The following is a 27955-nucleotide window of genomic DNA, read 5'->3' as shown; positions in this document are numbered from 1 at the left end:
CCTTCCTCCCTCTCATCCATTTAAACTAAAAAGAAGAAAACCCTTAAACCAAATATTCAGTCAAGTGTTTTATTCTGCATTTTGAAGCCATCATCTTTTACCAGTAGTGAATAGAATGCTTCATCTTCAATCCTCTGTAATCATAGTTTGTCATTTCATTGACTAGAAGTCTTTAAAGGTTGTTTTTTTCTTTATACTGTTTTTGCTGCAAAAAATTATTCTTCTGATTCTGCCCATTTCATTCTACATGATTTCATATGGATTATCCCCATTTTCTCTGAAACTGTCCATTTTATCCTTTCTCATGATGCAATAATATTCCATCATATTTATATGCTAGAATTTGTTTAATCCTTATCAATTAGGTGAGCATTCCCTTAGTTTCTAGTTTTTTGTTACTATGAAATAGTTTGTTACAATAATTTGCATGCATAGGGATCTTCATCAGAAGCAGGTGATTGAAGATGAATACTACCGTGTCGTATAAACCTGAGATGAATGGATCAGGAGTGCTAATGCTCAATATAAACTGATACTGGTGATCAGTGTTTAGGACAAAATAATTAAAATTTGTTTTTGTGTTTTTTTTAAGATAGGTTGGGAAAAGAAGAGGATCAAAGAAGAAATGGGCCTGTACATGAGGGAGATGAGTTGTGGATAATGGATGATGGAAAGAAGACAGAAACACGAGATAAAAGAGGAGAATACTTAGGAGTTCTCAACAACTTGAAGACACCAAGTCCAGATGAATGATATTCCAAGATACTAAACAAACTAGGGACATGATTACAGAGATTCTGCTAATGATATATTAATATATTAGACTGTTTTGTATTTATTTTTAATTACTGTCTATGTACATATTCTCTATGTTCTGATATTTCCTGCTTATAAATGCTCTCTTAATTGTTACATTCTTTGTGTTTTTTATTCCCAGAAACTGACTCAGTGCCTAACCATACTAGGAGCTTAATAAATGCTTATTGGTTGATCAATTGATTAACCAAATTTTTTAACAGTGTTGCTTAACTGGAAAATGAGGAAGTGTTGTATACATAGTTTACACCAAGATTGTAACAAAGCATGTGATGAAGACTTTCAAGTTATCCATGCAATCTAGGGAGAGAAATATGAGCTAGAAAATAACATAGTCAGTTGAATTTGGAATTTGTGGAATGACCACAACAAAGATCAATAGCTTGGTGTCATAATAAATGTTGTTGTTTGTCCTTCATTTTCAAAGAGAGTGTTGGTTTTTTAATGATTTTTTGTAAACTAAATGTCATTAGTATGTTATGACCAGCCAAGAAAACTACTGGGTTCTTGGACTCCACCTGGAGAATTAGAGTCCAAAACACAGGAGATGATAACTCCACTAAGCTCTACCATGGACAGATCACTTCTAGAGTGTCACATTCTGCAAATATTGTGACTAATATCTCTGAAGGAAAGAGTTGTAGCCTTGGTAGCCTTAGTTTCTCTTTGATACTATGATTCTGTAATTCCAAGAATTGTTTTTGGTGGAGTGGAAGTAGGGAGGATTGAGGTAAGGACCTGCCAGTGATTTCAATGGTATAAGGAATTTCCAGTGAAGAAATTTCCTTTACCAATAAAAACTGTTGTGCTACTTCTGGAACCACCTAAAATGTAGATGTGATCATGCCAGACAAATACACATACTCAATAATTACCAATTGTTCTCTATCACATCTAGAATCAAGTATAAGGCCACTTGTTTGGTATTTAAAATTCTTTACAACCTAGTCCCTTCCCACATTGCCAGTTATCTCCCACTATACTTCCCTGTAAGACACTCAGTATCTTGTCCTACTTACTATAGCTCACATATAACACTTGATCTCTCATCTCCATTCCTTTATCTTGATTGTCTTCCATGCTTGGAATACTTTTCCTCTGCCTCCAAGAATTCTTGACTTCCTCTAAGATGTAGCTGAAATGCTTCCTTTTATAAGAGACCTTTTCCTAGTCCCTTCTAAGTGCTAAAGCCTTTCCTTCTAAAGTTAGCATTCATCTATCCTCTATGTATCTTACATGTATGTATTTTATATGTAATACTCATATATTTAAAGTCACACAATTTACTGAAGGGTCTAGAAAATATAAAATCCCATTGTGTTTGATGACATTAGAAAATAACAATTCAGTAGAACAAAGTGTGGTCTTGGAAAGCTCTCTTTCAACAAGGTGTGTTCCATGGATATGTTAAAATAATGCAAAATTTGTTGATAGACATAACAATAAAAACATCCAAAAGATGTAACATCCTCCAAAGCAGTAGTTTCAGACTCAAGTGAAATGGATTCCCAAAGTATACTGTCTTAGAAAATGACAAATTAACATTATGATATAGTGTAGTTTCATCTATTTTGTTAAATATTTTCCAATTACATTTTAATCTTGTTCAAGTAACATTGGGGAGTTTGCCTGCAGAGTCAAATTGGCCATCTGCTAACCATAAGTAGAGAGTTCAACACCTCTATTCTAAAGATATTTGCCACTGCTTTAAAGGTGCTTAGTGTATAGTCTAAATAGAAGTGATTTCCTATAAGTAGTGAGGCCTCCAGAAATAGATGACATTGTGCTAAGGCATTACTGAGCCTCCCCAAAAGAGATCCATAACCAGAAAAAAGAGTCATTGTAATAGTATTAAATAGAAAAAAATTACATAATTTTATTGCACTAAATTACATCAGGTGTGTTGAACATCCCTCTAAAACATAGCTAATTACATGTAGCATAATATAGGATAAATACATGCTTGAGAAACTAGAAGGAGAAAAGACTTAGGTATACTTGGGGTAGGAAAAACAGGAATGACCTGGGGAATTATCTTGAGGATAAAATTAGACAATAATTAAGAACCTTGAGAGAATAAGCTAACACACTATTTGTAGAATGCTTAATTGGTCCGACCATTCTAGAAAATTATTTAGAACTATGCCTCCAAACTCATGAAACTATGCATATAATGTTAGTCTCAAAATACTACTATTAGACATAGAAGCACTTTTTGTTGTAGCAGGACTGGAAACAATGTGAGTGCCTATAATTGGAGGCAGCCTGAAAAAAATTATAGTATAGGAATATAATGGAATATTGTGCCATAAGAAATTACAAAAAAGGAGAAATTTAGAGAAACCTGGCAAGATTTGTATGAATTGATACAGCATGAAGTGAGAAGAACCAGAAAAATTCATTTATTTATTTATTTTGGGGGGAGGATTTTATTTAATTAGTTAATTTAGAATATTTTTCCATGGTTACAAGATTCATGTTCTTGCCCTCCCCTCTCCCCAACCCAGTCACATAGATGATGTGCAATTCCACTGAGTTTTACATGTGTCATTAATCAAGACCTATTTCTATATTATTGATAATTGCACCAGGATGATTGTTTAGAATTTGCATCCACAATCATATCCCCATCGACCCATATGATCAAGCAGTTGTTTTTCTTCTGTGTTTCTATCCCACAGTTCTTACTCTGAATGTGGATAGGGTTCTTTCTCATAATTCCCTTCAAATTGTTCTGGGTCATTGCATTGCTGGTAGTGGAGAAGTCAATCACATTTAATTGTGCCACAGTGTATCAGTCTCTGTGTACAATGTTCTCCTGGAAGAACCAGAATAATTTAAATAATGATTATAGTAAAGTGGAACAACATTGAAAGGTTGAAGAACTTTAATCCAAGCAAGAGACCAATGCTGACACAAGCAGGCTTCTGAGAAGCAATGCTTTCCTCCTCTTAGTGGAGAAGTGATGGACTACAAAATTAGTATGAAATATAATTTTTCAGAAGACCAGTGTATGAATTTGACTAATTTGTTACAAGGATGGGATTCTATTGGAATGAATAAGAGGATTTTCAGTGAGAAGCATGAGTGATAAAAATAATAAAAAGAAAAGATCAAAAGTATCAAAACATGTTAAAAATACACAGATTAGATTAGATAGAAATTTTAAAATAAGCTTGTATGACAAAGAATTACAGTTTCACACAAAATGAATGAATAAAAAAGGTCTTTATTATGTGTTTACTATATACTATGCTAAGTGTTAGGGATTTTATTGTTTTCAGCAGTGTCCAACTCTTTGTGACCCCATTTGGGAATTTTCTTGGCAAAGATATTGGAGTAGTTTGCCATTTCTTTCTCCAGTTCGTTTTATAGGTGAGGAAACTGAGATAAACAAGGTTAAGTGACTTATTCAGGATCACACAGCTAGGAAATACCTGAGACTGAATTTGAACTTAGGTCTTCCTGACAACAAGCTTAGTGCTCTATCCACTGTTCCATCTAGGGTTTGGGATACAAATACAAAAATCAAGATATTCCCTAACCTTAGAAGCTTATACTTTAAAAGGAAGATAAGAAATATGGGGGAGCAGTGGCCCAGAAGAGGTATTTTGAACAAGAAGAATATAGGGTTTTTATTGGAATTTTAGTTTCAACTATCTTGCATCAAATATGTAATATTAAAGATATGTAGACAACTAATACAAATGGAGTGGACCAAAAGACATTCCCCAATAGATAAAATGTCAAATGAATGAATGGTTCTCAAAGAAGACTGGCAAACAATCAACAACCATATGAAGGAATGCTCAAGATAATTAATAATGAGGAAAATTAAAATCACCTCAGACTGAGTAAATTGGCAGAAATGAGAAAAATTGAAGCTAGTCAATGTTTGAGAGACTGTAGAAAGACAGACCTACTAATACACTGTTGGAGCTATGATCTGGTTAAGCTATTTTGGAAAGCTATTTGGAGAAATGCAAAGAAAATGACCACAAGATATCTTCTGATCCCTAATCTCCATTGCTAGGCTTAAGCCCCCAAGGAGACCAATGAAAAAAATAAAGATTCATATACACCAAAAGAATGATAGCAGTACTCTCTTTTTGTAGTAGTTAGAAATGTGAAACAATGCTCATCAACTGGGCAATGGCTAAACATGTCCTAGTGTATCAATCAGTTTATCAATAAGCATTCTAAAAAAATTTGATCAAAATCCAATTCTATATAAATCTAATCCTGTAATTTCATAATAATATACAAACTTTATTCACATTCTATTGCTAACTGTATGACTATAGGTGATTCACAATTTTTCTGAACCTGAACTTCCTCATCTGAAAAGTGAAGTGATGCAACAGATCATTGGACTTGTCGGCAAGAAATCTTATCCCTCCACTGTTAGAATTCAGAGCTGGAAGGGACTTAAGATTCTCAATTCTTAATTCTAGTGCACAAATGAAGAATGAATGAAGTGTTTTTTATTTAGTGCTTCCAATATACCAGGCACTGGTAAGCACTGAGGATACAAATTCTTTCCTTTCATAAATTTCATAAGTAATGTATTTTCTGTTCTAATTTGCTTACAATATCTCCCTTTAAGCCTTGGTCATGTATCCATTATGATCTTGGTAAATAGTATAAAGTTTTGAAACATATCCAGTTTCTGCCAGACTTCTTTCTAATTTTTCCCCCAAAATTTTACCAAATAGTGAATTCTAATCCCAAAAGGTTCAATCTTTGCTTTTGCCAAAACATAGTTACTATAATGTTTTACTATGCTTTATTGTATGTCTATTATGTTTCACTGATCTCCTTTTCTATTTCCTAGTCAGTACCAGATAATTTTGATAATTACTATTTTATAATACAGTTTAAAATCTGGTACAGGTAGACCTTTCCTTTACATTTTTTTCATTAATTCCTTTGATATTCTTGTCCTCTTGTCCTTCCAAGTGATTTTTGATATTATTTTTTCTGCTTCAGTAAAATATTTTTTGTAATTTAATTGAGATGACATTAAATAAGTAGGTTAGTTTAAATAGAATTGTCATTTTAATCATATTAGGTCTGCTTACCAATGGATGATTAACATTTTTCTAATTATTTAAATTTGGCTTTATTTGTATAAAAAGTGTCTTATATTTATGCTCATGTAGTTCTTGTGTTTGTTTTGGCAGGTATGCTCCTAGGGATTTTTTTCTATTTATGGGTATTTTTATAGCCCATTCTACCACTAACTCTTCTTATAGGATTTTGTTGGTGATATATAGAAATGCTGATGATTTGCATGGGTTATCTCAACTTTAATTTTTAGGATTTCCAATTTGACATTTACTTGGGAATTTAAAATTTCTTCTTTTTCTAGTTAAAAAAATTGTATAACCAATTCATTTATCTGTTCTTTCTATATTTTATTGATATATGCATTTAAAGATATAAATTTTCCTCTAATCACTGCTTTTGCCATATCCCATAGTATACTGATAATTTAAAAATCTACCTATCTTGCCCTAACTTCTCTGCTGACCTTTCAGACATCTCAAATTGGATGTCCAATAGACATATTAAACTCACCATGTCCAAAAATGAACTCATTATCTTTCCCACTAACAAGCCTCTCTCATAATTTTTCTATTACTATAGAGGGCAACATTATTCTCCCAAGTCCCTCAGTTTCACAACCTAGGTGTCAACCACAACCCCTCACTACCTCTCATCTCCCATATTCGATCTGTGGCCAAGGCTTGTTGATATTATATTTGAAACACCTCTCAAATGTGTACCCTCTTCTCATCTGACACTGCCACCACCCTGGTATAGATACTCATTATCGCATCTTATGGTAGGTTTGCCTGACACAATTCTTTCTCCACTCCAATCTATACATTCAGTCAGCAAAATGATTTTCCTAAAGCACAGGTCCAGCCATGTTATCCCCTATTTAATAGACTGGTGATTCCCTATCAAACATAAAATTCTCTGATGTTCAAAGCCATTTTAAGCTAACCCTCCTCCTATCCTTTCAATCTCCTGACACCTTTTTCTTTGCCACATGCTTTTCAATCCAATGACACTGACCTCCTTTCTGTTCCTTGAATAAGACCTTCCATATCTTGGCTCTAGGAATTGCCTTTGACTGGCTCCCCACACCAGGAATGCTCTCCCTCCTCTGCTCTGATTAATTACCTCCCTGGCTTCCTTCAAGTCCCAACTAAAATCCCATCTTTTACAGGAAGCCATTTTCAACCCCTCTTAATTCTAGTGCTTTCACTCTGTTAATGTGTTCCTTGTTTCCTGTATATAGTTTGTTTGCATGTATTTTTGCTTGCTATCTTCCTTAAGAGATTATGAGAGCAGGAACTGTCTTTTACTTCTTTTTGTATCCTTAGCACAGTACTTAGCCTATAAGTACATGATTAATAAATGTTCATAGACTGATTAATTGATATGGTACCCCTACAGATTTGATGATAGTGGCTCAAGTTCTGGAAGATGTAGAGGCAAGGCAGGGGCTAAGACTCAGAGGATGCAGTATCAAGACAGAGAGTAAGGCTTCAGGGTCCTCCATACTGCCAGAAGAATTATAATTGGTAAGTCCCATGTCATTCAGAGGGGTAGCTAGATGACGAAGTGGCTAAAACACTGGGCTTGGAATCATGAAGACTCACCTTTATGAATTCAAATATGGTCACAGACTCTTACTAACTGTGGGCAAGTTCCTTAACCCTGTTTTCCTCAGTTCTTCATTTGTAAAAATGAACTGGAGAAGGAAATGGAACCCACTCCAATATACTTGCCAAGAAAATCCCAAATAGAGCCATGAACATGACTGAAAACAACTGAACAACAAATAAAAACAAATGTCATTCAATTAGTGTATGCAGTCTTGTTGTTCTTTTCCTGGTATCCTCAAGAGTCTGATTTCCTTGGATGTTGAAGGAGAGGGCTAAAGGAAAGCAAGGAGAAAAGACACTTTAAGCAATGGGCCTTCCACTTCTTCACATCTTAAAATTAAAGATGCAGGTACACTTCTGATTTGGAACACTGTGCATCTACATTCCAACATTCTAGAGTCTGTTAATTCCCTTTCTATTACTGTATTGGCTTTATCTTGAGCACCAGTGCTCACCCTCAGGCTTTCCTGACAAATTAACTTCACCCATCTTATGGGTAATAGGGATGCATGTCATTCAGAAAACGCAACATATTTTTTTTAAATAACCTATTTGGACCCACCCACAACTTTCCAGGGAATTGGTGTATAGAGATATTCTTACTTAGAATCAAACTGGAGTCTATCCCCTGGCCTGTTCTTACCCTTCATCTTTAAATTGCTTCCTTCTTCCCACTGTTCCTCAGCCTTTCTGAGTCATATCAGTTCTAAACATATGGAAATGTGGGTACTGCTGGATAGCTAATGCCAGACAGGAAATAGCTATCATTCCAACACTGTTCATTAATGATCAAATCTGATGTGATCAAATGGATATGAATATTAAGTCTGAGCCTTCTCTGCACCATCTCAGCAAAAAAAGCACCAGGCGTGAGAACTGACAGCATTGCATAAACCTCTTTCCTTCTATTTTCTATGCTTCTGACATGTTCGCATTACACTAAATAAAAGTGAACACCCCCATACGCCCACCCACCAGGCGTTCACTTTATATATAGATATAGATATTCAATGCAAAACAAAAAAAAATGCTCTGCTGAAACATAAAATTTGTAGTGGGGGTAGGGAGAAAATATAATCTGCTATTTACAGCAAAGCTCAGGGACTAAGGATTTGGGTGCTTTGTATTCAGTTTGGACAGTGGCTTTGAAAAGTGTACTTGGTTAAAATAAATATCTCCGTTCCTCAACTTCTCCATCTTTATGGTGAGAATACATCTAGTAGTGATAGCTGATACTTATCTAGCACTTTAAGGTCTGCCAAGCACTTTAGAAAGAGAAAAGAAGGAAGGAAGGAAGGAAGGAAGGAAGGAAGGAAGGAAGGAAGGAAGGAAGGAAGGAAGGAAGGAAGGAAGGAAGGAAGGAAGGAAGGAAGGAAGGAAGGAAGGAAGGAAGGAAGGAAGGAAGGAAGGAAGGAAGGAAGGAAGGAAGGGAGGGAGGGAGGGAGGGAGGGAGGGAGGGAGGGAGGGAGGGAGGGAGGAAGGAAGGAAGGAAGGAAGGAAGGAAGGAAGGGAGGGAGGGAGGGAAGAGAGGAAGGGGGAAAGGGAAGGAGGGAAGGAAGGAGGAGTGAATTATGCAATTGCTATATGTCAGCCACTCTCCTAAACTCTGGGGATACAAATTAAAAAGTGGAAACAAACCCTGCCCTCAAGGGATTTATACTCTAATGAAGAAAACATGTCTAGGAGAAGGGCATTTTAGTCTGAAAAGTTACTGAGGCTGCAAGTGGAATCATAAAGATAAATTAATTGATATACCCTTTCCAGTAGGAATGACAAAATTGATAGAGTTTTGTTCCCAGAATTGGAAAGTAGGAGAGGGGGGAAGGGCATATGATATAGTACCTAATGAGAAGAGAAAATGCAGCATAGCTGCAGTCTCTTAGATATATAAGCTATAGTAATAGCTTATATATCCTCCAATCAGGATACAATAGCAAGGTGAGAAGGCCCTGGGCAGGATTTCCAGGGCTGAAAGCATAAAGGCCTCTAAGACATATAGTCTCCAGTCCAAAGTAACAAAGGCATGAAGTTTGTCAATATCCTTATAATAACCCTGTATGGTTGGTGCTAGAGTTGTTATTCCCAGTTTACAGTTAAGGAAATTGAGGTGGAGAAGTTCAGAGGAGGTCATATGCCTATTAAGAATCTAAGGCATAATGGAGCTGTGAATTGATCCAACTGTTCTGGAGGGCAATTTGGAACTCTGCCCAAAGGGCACTAAAACACTGTCTGCCCTTTGATCCAGCCATAGCACTGCTGGGTCTGTACCCCAAAGAGATAATAAAGAAAAAGACTTGTACAAGAATATTCATAGCTGCACTCTTTGTGGTGGCCAAAAATTGGAACATGAGGGGATGCCCTTCATTTGGGGAATGGCTGAACAAATTGTGGTGTATGTTGGTGATGGAATACTATTGTGCTCAAAGGAATAATAAAGTGGAGGAATTCCATGGAGACTGGAACAACCTCCAGGAAGTGATGCAGAGCGAGAGGAGCAGAACCAGGAGAACATTGTACACAGAGACTGATACAGTGTGGTACAATCGATTGTAATGGACTTCTCCATTAGTGGCAATGCAGTGATCCAGAACAATTCAGAGGTATTTATGAGAAAGAACACTAACCACATTCAGAGGAAAAACTGTGGGAGTAGAAACACAGAAGAAAAACAACTGTTTGATCACATGGTTGATGGGGATAGGATTGTGAATGTAGAATCTAAAAGAGCACCCTAGTGCAAACATCAACAACATGGAAATAGGTTTTGATCAAGGACATATGTAAAACCAGTGGAATTGCATGTTGGCTATAGAAGGGGTGGGGGAAGGGGAGGGAAAGAAAAGTATTCTTGTAACCAGGGGAAAATGTTCTAAATTGACTAATTAAATACATTTTTTCAATAAAAGAATCTAAGGCAGAACCCCCACTATGTCATAGTGTTGCCTATCAGATGGAGATCATTTATTTTAGAACTTTTAATAGCTAGAAGGGCTCTCATATATCATAATCCAACCTTATCATTTTACAGATTAGGAAACTGGGGCCCATTGAGTGATTTGCCCAAGATCACAAAGTTAGTAAGTGTCTGAGGTTGGATTTGAAAAAAGTCCTCTAACTCCAGAGTCATTTTTCTTCCCTCTGTACCATACTTAAAGGTCTCTCTGAATATTCTTGATGTACCTTAAGGGAAGACAGAATAGGACAGAAAATTACTTCAGACTCAATATTCCCCCCAAAATAATTAAAACTAGTGGTTCTCACTGTACAGAGAGTCAAGCCTGCCTTGGAACCAATAAACAGTATTGATTCTAACGTGGAAGGCAAGGGTTAAAAAAAAATAGTGCCTCTGAGTAAAGTGGCAAAAATAGCTAAGGGTTAAAGAGAAATGATCATTCAACATAGGATAACTTGGGAAGAAGCTTTGAAGGCTTTAATAGGCAGTATGACAATGAATAAACAGATGGCACAACCTAGAGACAGCTGGGCAGCCCACTGTCTCAGCTTCAGGACCTTCAACCAACTGACTATAACTTTGGTATTAACTGAGAGACATGGGAGACATTGACTCAGGAACATCCAGCATAAAAGATGGTGCTATGCTTTGTGAGCAAGGCAAAATTTCAGTAGTTCAAAAGAAATATGAGATGAACAATTTTGGAGACATCTCCATAACCAAGGCTCATACAGGCTATTTGTTTGATCAGTGGTTAAGCCTTCTGAACAAGTTGTTAATAGATTCTAACAGCCACAATTGAACACACTGTACATTGATCCCCAACATAGTAATGTTATTTTGGTCGTCTTCAGGTACAAAGGACAACAACCAACCAACCACCCACTTCTTTCCCTCCACAAAGCAACTAACTATTAAATAGGGCAGGGCAAGTGCCTACATGTATTTCAAAATGGCAAAAACTCTCTTGGTAAACTGTATGTAGATGCTGACTCTATTTCAGAGAATCTATCATTCTGAGTAGCAGTGTGGTATATTAGAGAGAGCTTTGAGAGTACATAGAACTGGGTTCTAGTCCCATCTCTGCTTCTAACTATCAAATTATGTAAAATGGATCACCTTTCTGGGTCTCTGTTTCATCTGTAAAATTATCTTCAAGGACTCTTTCAAATTCTGTTAGTCTCTAAATCACTACCATTTAGTGTCCTTACAAGTGACCACGAGAATAATTTCCCTCAATGTTTTTTCACTTGATTTATTTTTAACATATCAATATGAATTTTAGTAGTCATTTTCTGACATTTTGCAATCCATATTCTCTTTCTCCCTCCAATCCCCTCAGCTCCCCAAGATGGCAGGTAATATATGTCATACATGTGTTATCATACAATACATGGTTCTATGTGTCTCACAAAATTATTGGACCATACTTACCTTCCAGTTTGCCATACTTATAGGTTCTGTGCACTTCATACTAATGGAGACCTTGGAGAGGAATAATGAAGATGGAGTGTAGTTCTGTCTCTGGAATCTCTGAAATGGATTAATTTGCTGTGATGTGTAAGGAATTTGAAGTCGGATACTTTAGCTGGGTCTTATGCTAGCCCTACATCTTAGACTTAGCAGGCATCAAGTGTATACCACATTTTATCTTACTGTTTAATTTTCAATGGAATAGAAAACTACTAGGAACTTTGCCAGCTAATATAGGAATGCATATAGCAGAACCTTTCTTTCCTATCCTTTGCCTCTGGCTATTGTTAACCAAACTGGAATTTAATAAACTGCAAGCAAATGTTTAAAGTGGTAGGAATATTTTGTGGGAAGAAATGGAAAGAAGGAACATTGAAAGACAGTGTATCAGAATGAATAGAGATCTGGACTTGGAGTCAAATAGATCTTGGTTGAAATCTCATATCACACCCTTACTGTAAGCGGAGTAAGTCACTCTCTGAAGCTCAGTTTCTTCATCTGTAAAATGAGAATATTCACTTAAGTGACCCCTAAGGTCCCTTCCAACTCTAAAATCTGGTCCAATGACCTATCCAAGACTGAAACAGTACATTACATCACTCCCTCTTAACCACCAATTATCATTGTTGAGTCATCTCAGTTGTGTCCAACTCTTCAGGACCCCATTTTGGGGTTTTCTTGGCATAGATACCAGTGTGATTTATTTCCTCTCCCAGTTCATTATACAAATGAGGAACTGAGGTGAACAAAATAAAGTGATTTGCCCAGGATCACATAGGTAGTGTCTGAGACCATATTAGAACTCAAGAAGATGAGTCTGATCCCAAGCCTAGAGTTCTATCCACTATGCCACCTGGTTTCCTATTAAAATGCCATCAATGACACTAAGCAAAAGCATTCCTCTTACTCAGTGGTGCCTATCCCAGCTGAACAGTTTCATCATTCATTGTTTGTTTGTTTGGGTGATGGGGTTTGTCCTGGTTGGATGCACTAGAGAGCATTCTCTTTATTTTGTTCAATAGTCACTAGACCCAAAGAATGAGATTCTGAAACAAATCAGTTATCCTTTCTTAGCCTCACCTTCTTCATCTATGAAATGGGGATAATACTATCATTCCCTATCTCTATGTGAAGAAAGTTCTGGGAATCTGTAAGAAGAGAATATGTTTCCTTCAGGTTCTATGGTTATAAACATGTTTTATTGCACTTTGCTTTATTGTACTTCACCAGATATTTAGTTTTAAATATATAGAAGGTTTGTGGCAACCATGTATTGAGAAAGTCCAATCGATGCCATTTTAATAGCATGTGCTCACATTGTCACATTATGGGGTGGTGAATATTTTCCGTCAGACTGAATGGAAACAAAGAGGTAAGGCTCCAAGCCAATAGCAGGTATATTGAGAGAGACTAGAGTCTCTCAGCAAAGTTGGGTCATTAGGTTTCCTCCTTCCAAAGCAATTGAATGAGAGTTTTCTCATTCAAGATCCCATCACAATAGTCAACCACCAATCCTAGGACAGTACCTCATGATAGCATGGTCCATTCTGTGGCAAGGGGCAGGAAGATGTATTTTTGGGGAATGATCAGGTACAATCTTCTTGAGGAGATATCAGCTTCTTGAGCCCTAGTTGGATAGGATTGTTCTCAATCTGATATACTAGCAATGGCCCTCTGTTAAGGGATGAGCTCATTTCCAAGGCCCCCACCACTCATCATCTGAACATGCCTTATACAATTGATAAGTTTTCTGCTTACTTGATGAGTTCATCCTATTGCAAATGTTAGCTTGTGAAAAAGAAGTAGTTAGATTGACTGTGTAGTTTAAACTTAAAAAATAGAATTATTGGGTTTCTACTGATAAATTGTAATAACTGGGGTCTTATTTTTTAAAAAATCAGGGTTCAAGGATTCTCATTCTCTCATGATAATTCTCAAAGTATTTCAAATTTTGTCATTATTATTAAAGGCAATCTGTGATCAGTGGTTGTTGATATTACTATTATGGGGTGCCAGGAATAGTGCCTATATAAGGAGAACTTAATGTTGTGTGTCTTCTCACTGCCCCCCTCTTTCTCCCTCTCCTCAGGACTCCCTATTTTGAAACACAATAATGTATTTTTAATTAAGGCATGTAATTTTTTCTAGACATAACACTATTGCACATTTAACAGACCACAGAATAGTGTAAACATAACATTTATATACACCGGGAAACCAAAAAAATTAAAAATTTACAACTCACCTTATTTTGATATGTGCTTTATTGTGTTGATGTGGAATTGAGCCTGCAATATCTCCAAGTCATGCCTATATAAATAAATTTCCCCTCCCCAAATTTGGCCCCACTAAGAGTCCCTATTCCAGACATTGTCTTCTAGGAGAAGGATCATGTTCCAACATTCATTCTCTAAGTCAGCATTTAAACCTAGGTAAACCTATTATTAACACACAAGAAATCCTTTAGTTTAATACAGGAATGCAATCAGGTAAACTAACCTATCCATCTTAATGAGAGCCTTTCTCCAGAGGATACAGATTTAAAGAAGCAGTAGAAGATAATGACTTGGAGTCAGAGTGCTATGGGTTCAAATCTTCTTGTTCACACTTCTTACTCTGTGACTTACAGATTGAGGTATCAAAAAGCTATCTACTAAGGAAGAGTTGGATTGGAAGTTATCATAGGGAAAAGGAAAATCCTTAAAGTATTGCCATGTCATTATGGATTTGTGCTCACCCATCTTCATCCTCCCATTTTCCCTCTGTATGATTCACAGTATCCACAATGACCTGTCAGGGTCAAGAGTCCAATCTGTAGCTATAGAACAAAGCAAATAGAATGAAGCAAGTGTTAAGGTCGAGAACCCTGGGGGGAAGCAGACAGCCAGGAGAGGAAGATGGAGTGTTTCTGTATTCACCCACAATTGTTCATTATCCCCTCAGGCTATAAAAGAGTGTGAAGGCACCCTATTGATGATGATTGTTACTGGCATTCTAGTGTGAGGAGCATGCAGTGGTTATTGCTGAATGGTTGAAAGGGAAAAAGAAAGAGAAAGAGGGACACAGAGAGGGACACACACATAAGAACATAGAAATACAAGAAAGAGAGACAGAAAGAGGTAGAGAGAGAGACAGAGACAGAAATTTGAGCAGCATCCTCTGAACCATGAACAAGAATGGCAGTCAATCCCTTCATGTTGTTTGCCCTCAAGAGCTTTCATTTCTAAAGACTGATGACTAATTTGGGCAAGATTAAGATTGTTCTTGCTCTAGATTTGAGATGAGATTTTATCTCACTCCCAGAGAAAAAGATAATAAAGTCTCTCTCAGTAAGTGAGTGTAGAGCTATGTAGAATATTAATATGTAAGTACAATGGAAGGAGGGCAGCCAAGTAAGTATTTTCAGTTTATTTGGTATTGGGTATGAAGGACTGGGTTCTAGAACCAAGTAAAAGGAAGAATCTCATGCCTATGTAGTTGCCCAGAAATTATGGCACTGGGTCCTAGGACCTTTAATGACAACATTTTTGGAGCTGTAATGATCTAGTCTATCCTACAAGAGGCACAGATATGGTTAGTATGGCTCTGAGCTCTAAGTAGTTTCTGTAAAGGAAAAGAGAGCCAACAAACTCAAAGACTAGACTGTGGGCATAATTAATGGCAAGTGGGAAGTGCTATGAGCATATGTGACTGGATCTGTGTCACAAAGGGAATGAATCTATCGCCTCAGAATCATTAGCATAGTGATCTAATTCAGTGTTTCTCAGCTATGTTGAGTGCGTGCCATACATATGGGATTTCCAGGACACCCTGCTCCCTTCTGTCCAGTGATCCATCTGTCCAAATACATTCTCCCATTCTAAGGCCCCTTTATGTATATTAACACTCTTCTTCCTTTAATTACCTGTTATCTCATTGCTATGGGTTTTACCTCCACTGTTGCAGATGACAACCTATTCATGACCTAGTTTTCTAACAGGATGTGATGTAGGAGCATGACCTCCTATAAATTCTCCAAAGAGGATCCAGCAGTGTGGAGTGTGGTACACTATAGTTCTTCTACAGAATCTCCGTCGAAATGAACCTTACATATTCTACCTTCTCCACCTCTCACCAAATCTCTTCTACAACACTCTTGATAAGAAGTCCACTCTCCAACTAAACACTTCACTTCTTTCAAGGAAGCTCATTCCATTTTTGAATAGCAGTAATTGTTAAAAGGGTAGCCAAATGGTTCAGTGGACGGAGCACCAGGACTAGAGTGAGGAAGACTCATTTTCAAGAGTTCAAATCCAGCTTTAGATGCTTCCTTAGCTATATGACCCTAGGCAAGTCATTTGAATGGCTTGTTTCCATTTCCTTACCTGTAAAATGAAGTGGAGAAGGAAATGGCAAGCCACTCCAGTATCTTTGTCAAGAAAACCCCAATGGGGTCATAGATAGTCAGACATGACAAAAAACACCTTATTATACAATTGTTGAGAAATTTGCATTGTATCGAGGCTAAATGCACCTCTAAGTAATTCACACTGGCCCTATTTCTGCCCTGCAGGGCCAAACAGAATAAAGTCCCAACATTCTTCCAAATGAGAACAAGTAAATATCCATCAACAGTTATATTCCTGCTAAGTTTTCATGTAACAGAAATGGCAAGAGAAAGAAGAATAGAAGGATGTCTGGGGAAATTAGTGACTAATGAGTCAATATAGCTTATGTTTTACTCTCAAAGGATATAACATTATTAAGATATCAAGCAATGCTAATCACCTCTATCTGAGGATAAGGAGAAAATAGAATGAAGTGAGGAGAGAAACTTGAGCTCTGTCTTTTTACTTTGTAAACTTATTCAGAGATCTGATATCTCAAAGGAACCTCAAAAGAATCACCCAGTTTAAAAAATCAACTGCCTTCAGCTAGAAAAGATGTGATTATTTCAGTTTTGCAAAGGAAGAAAAACAGTCAAGAAGCAGCACCTTCAGGCCTTAACATTTCATGAAGACCAGAGTAACATTCAGACTGTTCTGTTTCTTCCTCAACTCCTCTGCTACCTGGACTAAAATGGGAAATGAGAAGTGAGGAAATCCATGGCCTTATGATATCTCTAAGGGAATTCTTTCCTTAGACACATTGCAGACAACATTTTAATTTTTTTCTGGATCCCATGATTGCATTCCCCGCATTGTTTTTTGAAGTCTAAGAATTATTATCCAGATTTTACAGATGAAGAAATGAGGCTTAAAGAAGTATAAGAATTTGACTATTCATCTAATATGTATAACATTTTTTCTTTCTATAGTCTGCCTTCTTTCACTTTTTCACATTCTCTAAAAGAAATGTTAACATACCTTTCTAAATTGATTTATCATCCTTTCTGCTTCCTTATTCTTTTATCTCCTCCAAGATTGTACTTAATAATCCCCTCCCCCCTTGCCCTCTTTCATTTCTTCTTAGAGAAGAGTATTTTAGGCATGTGTTTTATGTGCCTTTTGAATAATTATAGATAGTGTAAACAAGCCCAATCTATGTAGAAATTATTACAAATTCTAGTTTAAGGGTAGAAGAAGTAAATTGTGAAGCATGTTTTACTTGATGAAACATGAATCACTTGCCAACAAACCCACAGTACTTCAGATCCAATGATGACGAAGTAGTTTCAACTCTTCTTTAAACACAATCACAACTTTCCTTAACTTTACATTGTCAGGAGTTGAGAGAATAGGCAAAGGAATGGAGACCATGTGAGTATTAGCCTACTACTTGGGATGGGATTTAATTTGTTTTTAAATTTTCCTTAGTTTACAGAATCACGTAATTTCATATTTTTGAAAGGGATTTAACTGACTATCTGATCAAACTCATATCTAAAACAATTCCTTCTATAACATCTCTGCAAATGGTCAGCCATACTTTCCTTGAAGCCCTCCATTGAGGAAGACGCCACATTCTTGAATCGAAATTTCTAATACTTGATATAAGCTAGACCAATCTATAGTATCTCCTTCTCCTCACTGATGATTTTAAAAAATTAATATTTGTATAAAACTGAGCAATTTGCAAAGGCAAAAAATGTTACTTACTATGTGACTTTGGACAAAAATCTCTGTGATTCTTAGTTTTGTCATCAGTAAGCTGAATAGACTGGACTTGATGACTTCTAAAGTTCCTTTGAAATCTATATTTACTGAAAGAGGAGTAAATTATCAAACATTTAAGTACCTAGTTGTTGGGGTATTGGATGGGGCAATGGATTGAGTAAAGGGTGGAAGCAAACAAATGCTATTGTTCTGACATCTACTTAAATGGAGGTAATTTAGAAGACATTTCTTCTGGTTGCTTTGAAACTCAGGTGTATGGTCCCTGCTTCCAGGGAAGGGGAAAATAAAGAGGTGTCCTTGTTCTCCAACGTCCCTGTGGATGGGCCTGGGAACTTTATGAACCAGTAAAGATCAGAGGATTGTAGAAGAGTACAAAGGAACCTCAGAGACCAACTAGTCTAACTTCCTCATTTTCCAGATGCGGAAAGTGAGGCTCAGGAAGGTAAAGGGATTTGACCAAGATCTTCATAGGTTCATAATTCTAGAGCTTAAAGGGACCTCAGAAGCCCTTAGTCCCATCTCATTATTTTGCCCATAGAAGTGAGACTTACCCAAAGTCATAAAAGTAGTAAGTAAGAGAAAGGGTGGTGGATAGAGTGTTAAAGGGGGACTAGCTCCTCAGCTGTAAGAGCTTGCTAAACCCTTCTAAATTTGCTCATTCACTTTTGGTGACCACCTGTAACCCAACTCTCATCTGTGACTCCAAGAAGCTGTAGTATATATAGTGGCCACACCTCAGTAAAATGTTCTTAACCAAATTTATGGTAACTGACAGATTTACAGCCCTTCAGTGAATTAGAGGGTGTCTACTCCATGCATTTGAAGACTTCCCCCAGAAGAACGGGTGGATGAGAATAATTTGTTCCAACAGCCATGAAGAGGCAACAGACTCAGATGCTATGGAGTGCTTAGAGGTTGGTCAGGTATCAAAGATGCCAAAGTCATCCACGGCTTCCTGGGACATCACCATTCATCTTTTTGTCTTTCCACTGGACTTTGATAGCTCAGGGGGGGCGGGGGAGAGTGAGGCTGATGACTTTGCCTAATTCTACATGCTTAAATCCAATTCATATGTAAGTCAGGATACCATCCATCATTCACTATTTAACTCCCACATCGTGATGTTATTGATCCTCTGAAAATGAAGGATGAACAAGTAACAGAGGAAGGATTTGAATTCTGGGTCCATTATTTTTTTTAACTAAGCCAAGTTGAAACCAGCTAGTGATAGGCTAGTGAAAATGAGCATGTTGGTAGCCTTCATCAATCTTGCTAGTCACTAAACTGACCTCTCTACCCTCACCCGTCTTTCCATGCCCCCACCTCTATTTTGCCTTCCATCACCAAATAACTAATTTGGGTCAGTTGCTAACATGTTTTTCTCAGGTTTTCAGAAATTTTTCCAATGATGTAAAGATGAATAATAAATCCATTGGTTCAGGATATAAAGGAAATTAAGCAATACATGCATTTAAAAATTTAATATAGTTTGTCCATGACTAATATTGCCTATTAGCTACATTTTCATGAAAATCATCATTTTCAGGCATCTGTATTTTATTAAAAAATTAACAAAGAACAACAGTCAACTAAATATATGTATATATAGTCAAGAACATAATAATCAATATTTATATAGCCTTTCAAGGTTTGCATATATTAGTTCATTTGATTTTATAGCAAATTTTGAGGTAGATACTAGTAGCCCCATTTTACAGATGAAGAAACTGATTCTGAAAGACATTAAGAAATAATAACAGCTTTCATTTGATACGAGCTAGATCAATCTATATTGTCTCTTCACAGATGATTTTTAAAAATCTCTTTATAATCTTTTATTTAGATAATGTTTTAAGGTTTGCTAAGTGCTTAAGAAAAACTATTTCACTTTATTCTCATCATAAACCAAGAAGGTATGTTTTATTAAATATTATCCCATTTTACAGATGAGACAACTGAAAGACAGAGAGGTTAAATGACTTACCCAGGATCATCCAGTCAGAATTTGTCTTCAGTCACATTTGAACTCAGATCTTCCTGGCTACAAGTCCAGAATGCTTTTGACCATACCACTTATTTGTCTCAGAAGGCAGAAGCAAAGATGGATCCAAGAGAAAAGTTGATACTAGTAAAAACAAATCAGGCAATGAGAATCTGGCAGTCTTGCTAGATTGTTTCTAGGTCTAAGGATTTCAAACAACTGTGGGCAAAGTTTATATAAGCATTATCAGCATTCCTTAAGCAACAGGATCTCTGCACTCAAACAAATATACAGGATCAGTGTTGAAATGAAAAGATTCTCTCCTGATTCTTTGCCAACTTCCTTTTGGAAAAGAGGCAAAGTTAGTGAGTGATGCTTCTGGGCCTTTTCAGATACATCATTGGTAGCTGAGCAGTTTAAGCAAAAAAGATCTTCCAGTCCACGACATTTTCAAGTTGTTCCGCAAAGGTGATTCCACAACCTGTGCACTGGCAATAACAATTTTGATTTGACATTAGCCATGAAAGCCTTCAATAAGCTAACATTTACCATCCAGGGCATGTCCTGTGGGGCTAATTAACAACTAGGGTCACTCAGATACTGTGTGGGCCATCAGCTTCTCTCAGCTCATCATTATTTTCCCAGGCTTATATATGTTCTCTCTCACTGAGCCTTAAATCTTTGTAAAAAAGAATCTCTCTGGGTTTTTTTTTAATACACTTAATATCCCTAACAGAATAATCACACTGCTCTTTCGGTAGTCGTCATTACATACCTATTCCAAATGAGTATTCCCATATTGACCATAATTGAGGAAATTTATGCACATTTTTCCTATAATGTGATATTGAATTTCAGAGTCAAATATCTAGTAACACAGAGCACTGTATAGATGGACAGACAGTCACGGATGCAAATGTGCTAACGGTAGGTGTTGTAGACAATGAAGGGTCATTTTCCACTATGTATTCATGTACACATTCTATTCATATAGATAGCTAGACCTCTGAATGTCTATTTTTTGCAGGGAGTATATCAAATTAGCACCTCATTCCCCGATATAGTCTATCCAATATTAGCTTCCTCAAGTGGGCAAAGCTTGAGAAATAATGGTCTAAAAGATGAAAGTCTAAACCTGGGAGTCAAAAAAACTGGTTTTAAACCTAACTCCAGCCCAAATATGTATAGCACTTTTTTTCATCCACGAAATGGAGATTTTTACCTTTCCTTACCTAAAGTTATTGTGAACAGAAAAAAATTTTCATTTGTGTGACAAGAAAGTCTTCTGGGATAAAGAAAACGTGACAATTTCTGGTGAGAATATAAAAGAGGGTGAAGTAATCAAGAGGACATTATAATGGTTCCAATAGGTAGATCAAGAAAGGAAGGAGATAGAACAGAGTAGTCTCTTAGATTTGGGGCCTAAGCAATTAGGAACTTGATGGAGAAAGATGATGTACTAAGAGAGCAATGACAATAGTTTGAACAGATGTGTGGGAGTTTGAATATATAAAACTCTAATGTATTAGCTCCCAAAATTTTGAAGAATGGTGAATATAGATAATTATGGTTGTTTATCCTTCATTTCTGAAAAGAACCAATGACATCATGGGGAAATATCTTGAATTGTACATGAATTGTCTATAACTAAGGCAGAATTGCACAAAGTTGTCAGCCTCAACTAAGTCATCTCATCAAAATCCAGTAGCAGAACAAAAGCCAGATTGCTGATGATAGCCTGGAATGCAATGGATGACTTTGGTGTCTTCAGTGTCTGACCAAATCCTAAGCATTCCATAGCTTCCACTTCAGCTGCCTTCATGGTTGTTCTCTTCTGCCCATTCAACTGGGGAAAGTAAAGTCTTCACATGTTTGGGGTAGACACTCCCTAACTCACTAAAGGGCTAGAGGCATGTCAGTTACCCTTAACTTGGCTTAGCCCATCTTTGGTGATGGTTTTAACAGGATGTGGCCACTGTATATGCTACATATTCTTGGAGCCACAGCTCCAAGTTGGGTGACATCCAAAGATGAATGAGTAGCTCTGAGAAGGTCTCAGCAAACCCTCACACTATAGGTGCTAGTCCTTCTTAAATAGCCTGTATATCCCAGCAAATGGAAAAAGCAGATAAAATGGGAAAGAGCACAGAGAGAAAGAGAAGAAGGGGGAGGGAAGGAGAAGGGGAGTGAGAAAGAAAAGAATTGTCATACCTAACGAATTACCAAAAACCTTTTCTTATATAATTAGAAAAAATTATAACAAATTTCACCTGGAAGAACAAAAGATCAAGAATATCAAAGGAAATAATGAAAAAAACCTAAAGGTTGGGGGCCTAGCAGTACAAGATCTTAAACTGTACTATAAAGCAGTGGTCATCAAAGCAATATGGTACTGGTTAGAGACAAACAGGAGGATCAGTGGAATAGACTAGGGGGTAAATAGCTTCACTAAGCTTGTGTTCAATAAACCCAAAGACCACAGCTTTTGGGAAAAGAACTCACTATTTGGCAAAAACTGCTGGGAAAACTGGAAAACAACATGGAAAAAAATTAGGTTTAGATTAACATCTTATACCCTGTACCAAGATAAATTCAAAATGGGTAAATGGCAAATATAATGAGTAAAATACTAAATAAATTAGGTGAACATAGCATAGTATACCTGTCAGATCTGTGGGAAAGAAAGGAATTTAAGACCAAGCAAGAGATAGAGAACATTACAAAATGTAAAATGAATGATTTTGATTATATCAAATTAAAAAGGTTTTGTACAAACAAAACCAATGCAACCAAAATTAGAAGGTACGAAGATTGGATTTAGCTATCTCCTGATTGTAACAATGAAGATACTTAGCTCTTTCTTTATTATGAAAACTGTAATCTCCTGATTGTAACAATGAAGGTACTTAGCTCTTCCTTTATAGTGAAGCTAGAATTGTAAGCTACAATCTATTTTTAGATTTTTAACTACAAAAATATATTAAGTAACTACAAAAGGTGAATTAACTACAAAAAGGTGCTAACTACAAAAGGTGAACTTAATAAAAGAGGTGTTAAGTAACCCAAAAAGATATAATCTAACCAGAGAAGGTGAGAACTAAAGAATGATCAATCCTGGAGAAAAGCATCTGCTGTGATTGGTAGATGTGAAAATTTAAGGGAGGTGACCCAAGAGAAAAAGATCTTTAAAAAGAGGACCAAAAGGCAGAAGGAGGTCATTTGGACATTTGATCATTTGGATTCAGACATTCAGAGAGTCACTGGGGGATTCGGGCACTGACTTGGAGAAGCGACTGGAAGACAGACCCTTAAAGAGTGACCAAAATACAGATACCCAGACTTCTCTTAGACTGTCATCTTTGGTGAGTGAAAAGCTGACTTAGTGACCCGCCTTTCTGGAGTTATGAAGCCTCCAGGTAAGGCCATCTTTTTGAAACTCTCTTCCCCTGACTGGGGCTTAAAGATTCTAACTGGTTTCAGAAGAAGCCAGAGTTTTCTCTCTCTCTCTCTCTCTCTCATTCCTTAATATCTTCCTTCTATTGTAAATATAGTAAATAAACTACCATAAATTCCAGTTATCTTAGTAATTCATTTTGGGATTTAGAAATTAAATCCCTGGTGACCACCTATATAAATATTCAGAGTCCAACCACAATTAATTTTAACAAAGAAAAATAAAAAACTGGGAGAACATTTTTACAACAAAACTCTCTGACAAAGGTTTAATTTCTCAAATATATAAGGAACTAAATCAAATTTACAAAAAATCAAACAATTCCCCAATTGACAAATGGTCACGGCACATGAATAGGCAGTTTTCACATGATGAAATCAAAACTATCAATAAGCACCAAGTGTTCTAAATCCCTCCTACTTAGAGAAATGCAAATTAAAACAGCTCTGAGGTACCATCTCACATCTAGTAAACTGACCAATATGGCAACAAAGGAAAATGATAAATATTGGAGGGAATATGGCAAAATTGGGGCACTAATACACTGCTGGTGGAGTTATAAATTTAATCCAATCGTTCTAGAGTGCAATTTGGAATTTTACTAAAGGGGCTTTAAAAGACTTCCTGCCCTTTGATCCAGCCATACTACTACTGGGTTTAAAAACCAAAGAGATAATAAGAAAAAAGACTTGTACACAAATATTTATAGATATGCTCTTTGTGGTGGCAAAAAATTGGAAAATGAGGAGATACCCTTAGATTGGGGAATGGCTGAACAAATTGTGATATCTGTTGGTGATGGAATACTATTTTGCTCAATGGAATAATGAACTGGAGGAATTCCATGTGAACTGGAAAGACATCCAGGAATTGATGCAGAGTAAAAGGAGCAAAACCAGGAGAACATTGTACACAGAGACTGATACATTATGGCACAATCAATTGTAATGGACTTCTTTAGGACAACCCAGAGGAACTTAGGAGAAAGAATGCTGACCACATCAAGAGAAAGAACTATGGAAATGGAAATGCATTAGAAAAATGTGTGATTAATCACACAGTACAATAGGGATATGATTGGAGTTTTGATGTTAAAGGATAGCTCTACTACAGATATGAATAATACAGAAATAGATTTTGAACAATGAATGATAACATGTATAACCCAGTGGAACTGCTTGTCGTATTCGGGAGGTGGAAGAAAAGAGTTGGAGGGTGGGGGGATTGTGAATCATGTAACCATGGAAAAAATATTCTAAATAAAAAAAGGAAAAAAGAAAGAAGGAAAGAAAAGAAGTAGGAATTGCTAATTGGTCCATTTTTCATTCCATTAAGACAGTAGTAGGAGATGACAGAGGAAGATAAAACAACATCCATGACTGTGATGTAGTGAGTACAACAGGAGGGCTCCTTCAATGAAAAACCCATTCTGTGGATTTGCATCAAGAAATTAAAATTGGTGAGGATCTTGATTATTAATTCAATCAGGAGAAACTCTAGGGACATATTTGCAGTACTATAATTCAAATCCATGAAAATAAGGATTTCAATATGAGTTTCAGATAACAGAGAAATCAAGTTTATTTTTAAGGCAGTAACAGGCTATAATAAAACAGGAATTCTGGGAGAATGTTGTGGTTATAACACCTAGGCAAAGTATAAAGATGGTGGTCATTCTCATCAGAATTGAAGCAGGGAATATAGACCACACTGTGACTTGATTACAGGTATTTTGGTGATATATTAACACCAGTAAAAGGAACCTACTTTTAAAAGAAGAAAAAGCTTGAGTTGGAGAATACAAGCAAACTAGCTAGGAGGTTGAGGGTCAGGAGAGTTTAACCATATGTCAAGTGCTTTTCCTTTAGGGACAAAGAAGGGTAATAGCAAACTAATATAAGGATCAAGCAAAGAAATATTATAGCTATACTTAGGCTTTTTTCTTGAGTTGTAAATAGTCAAGAAAAATGTTTCAGGCTCAAAAGAGGAGGGCACAACAGGGATGAAAAAGCATCTGGAAAATTAATAGCTGAAAAGTCCAAAGAGAAAGCTAAGATCATATTTGTGGATCCAAACATAAAGACTGTGTAACTCACTCATAAGAAAATATGTCTTATTTTGGAGAAGGAAAGGATACAGATAAGAAAGAAGAATTATGTATTGAAAGGTTCAGCCCAGTCCTAGTCATAGATAGCACAGGCAGTCAAAACACAGGTAGATGGCATTAGACTAGCCTTAAGAAAAAGTTGGGTGTTTGTAAACAATTCAAACTCAACAAACTAAAACCAAATTCCATATCTGCCTCCTCATCTCCAATTACCCTGTTTCTACTGTCCTACCACAAAATTCAGAGCCATCCTTAACTCTTCCCTCTTCCTCACCCCTGAATCCAATCAGCTGTCTATCAATTCTACACTCTTTCACCTAGATTATCTCCAAGTTAAGTTGTCTTGTACAACTTGTCTCCAAATTAATCTTTCCATCTCATTTCATTCTAGCTTAACTCTCAAAATTCCAATAAATCATGGCCTGCTCTTTTCAGTCCTCTAGGAAACAACCTATCCCCTACACTTCTTTCCATATTTGTGCCTGTTGAAGTCTTTCCTTTGCTTTAAATACAGATAAGGGAAGACTTTCTACATGACACATTCCCCAATTTTCTCAACTGAAAGTCATCTCTCCTTCCTTATTTTTCTTATGGTATACTATTTGGTCTCCTGCATTGCCTTTATTATCACCAGCACCACCTCTGAGAAAATAAGATTCTTGAAAGCAGAGACTATGTTGTTTTTCATCTTTATATGAACTACACAATGTCTTACTCAGGTATAATAAACATTTCACATATTGAATTGAATTAAAGGCAAGTGAGTATCTAAAATGAGACAATAGTTTACCAGAAAACTTGACAAAATCAAGTCCAAAGCCATAAGCCTGGAGATTAAAATGGGAAAGACGCTAGTACTGAAGATGTAAAGGGAAAGATTAGAAGGTTTAGTTTTCTCAGTGTTCACTCTTTGGCAGAGATAATAAAAGAAATTTGGAAATTAAAATTTTGGAGGGAGATTTGGAATCAAGAAGACATGGATTTGAAAACCTCCTGAAACACTTAGCATCCCTGTGACCCTAGACATGTCACTTAACTTCTGTTTTCTCATGTGCAAAATAGGGATAATAACAGCAGCTGTCTCACAGGGTGGTTGTAAGGTTCAAATGAGATTAAATATATAAAGTGCTTTGCAGTTATCAAAGGATTAAATACATGCTAGTTATTATCCTTATTATAGACTCAGAGACCTAGAACTGGAAGGGATCAGAGGTCATTTTGTTCCATCCCTTCATTTTGACATCAGAAGCAGGATGGGATTTGAACTTAAATCCTCTGACCTTTGAGTCAGCATTCTTTCCACCCTGAAAAGGCTGTTAGAAGCCATTTATCTTAACTTTAAAATATTCCTGAAAGATTTGTTGATGTGGTCACTGGAAGATCATAATTCAGACATTGCTTGAACATTTTCAATGATCCACTATTTCACAATTTAATTAAATTCAGCAAACATTTATTAAATGACTGCTCTGTACAAAACTCTATTCTAGGCACCAAGGAAATCCAGATAAAGATCCCTGTCCTCCTGGACTTATATTCTACTGGGCAACCTCTTTCAATGCTGAACAGCTAAAACTGGTAAATTGGTAAAAAGATCAGGAAGAGAACTGGCCTGGGAAAATAGGAACCAGAACAAGAGGAAAACAATTAAGTTAGCAATGTAATGTGTAAATTAATATAACGTTTATGGAAATTTTGCTTATTTGTTGATAAAAAAATGAATGCCGTGTGGGCTTTTTTTTTTCTTGTCAGACCTATGATTTTATAAGGACAGGGAACTCCTGGAGTGGAAACTTTTAAATCAATTTCTCAATCAATCCATCAGCAGATATTTATTAAGGGCTTTCTGCATGCCAGACACTGTACTGATTTATTATTTTAGAGAATTGCCTTGGAAGCATTATGAGACTGAATGACTTTCTCAGGGTCACAAAGTTAATATATGTTAGATGTAGGACTTGAATCTAAGTCTGCCTGATGCCAAGGCCAGGCCTCAACTATGCTTTGCTGCCGTCTATATTTATGAATATATAAAATAAGTCTTGAAGTGTACCTTCCATACAACATATCCAAGTGTAGAAGAATTGGAGGTCATATTTATTTGCACACATACATACACACACGTGAAATGTTACACCTCATAATTAGGTATAATGGATAAAGTACTCAACTTAAGAGTCAAGAAGACTTCTAACTGCCTCAGCTAATTACTTAGCTGTGTGACCCTGGTCAAATCATCTTTTTTCCCCCAGCTTCTGTTTCCTTATCTGTAAAATGGGGCTAATAATAGCACCTACCTTATCAGGCTGTTGTGAGTGAGGATCAAGTGAGAAAATAAGTATAAAGCACTTCACAAATGGTAAAACATGATATAAATGCCAGCAGTGAGGAGGAGG

The 27955-nt window shown here is 36.5% G+C and overlaps 1 long non-coding RNA gene across 1 annotated transcript; it reads right to left on the bottom strand.

Moving 5' to 3' along the window:
* Positions 1–17: 17 nt before the first annotated feature.
* On the bottom strand, positions 18–27955 carry LOC103093446 (uncharacterized). Its single transcript, XR_467184.3, has 3 exons — positions 20002–27955; positions 11884–11982; positions 18–7768 (listed from the first exon to the last, which is right to left on the bottom strand). It is a non-coding gene; the product is annotated as an uncharacterized LOC103093446 (long non-coding RNA).

The sequence above is a fragment of the Monodelphis domestica genome, chromosome 4 (genome assembly GCF_027887165.1).
Source record: "Monodelphis domestica isolate mMonDom1 chromosome 4, mMonDom1.pri, whole genome shotgun sequence".
NCBI lineage: Eukaryota > Metazoa > Chordata > Mammalia > Didelphimorphia > Didelphidae > Monodelphis > Monodelphis domestica.
Note: the sequence above shows the minus strand (reverse complement) of the source record. Positions and strands in the feature narration are given on the sequence as shown.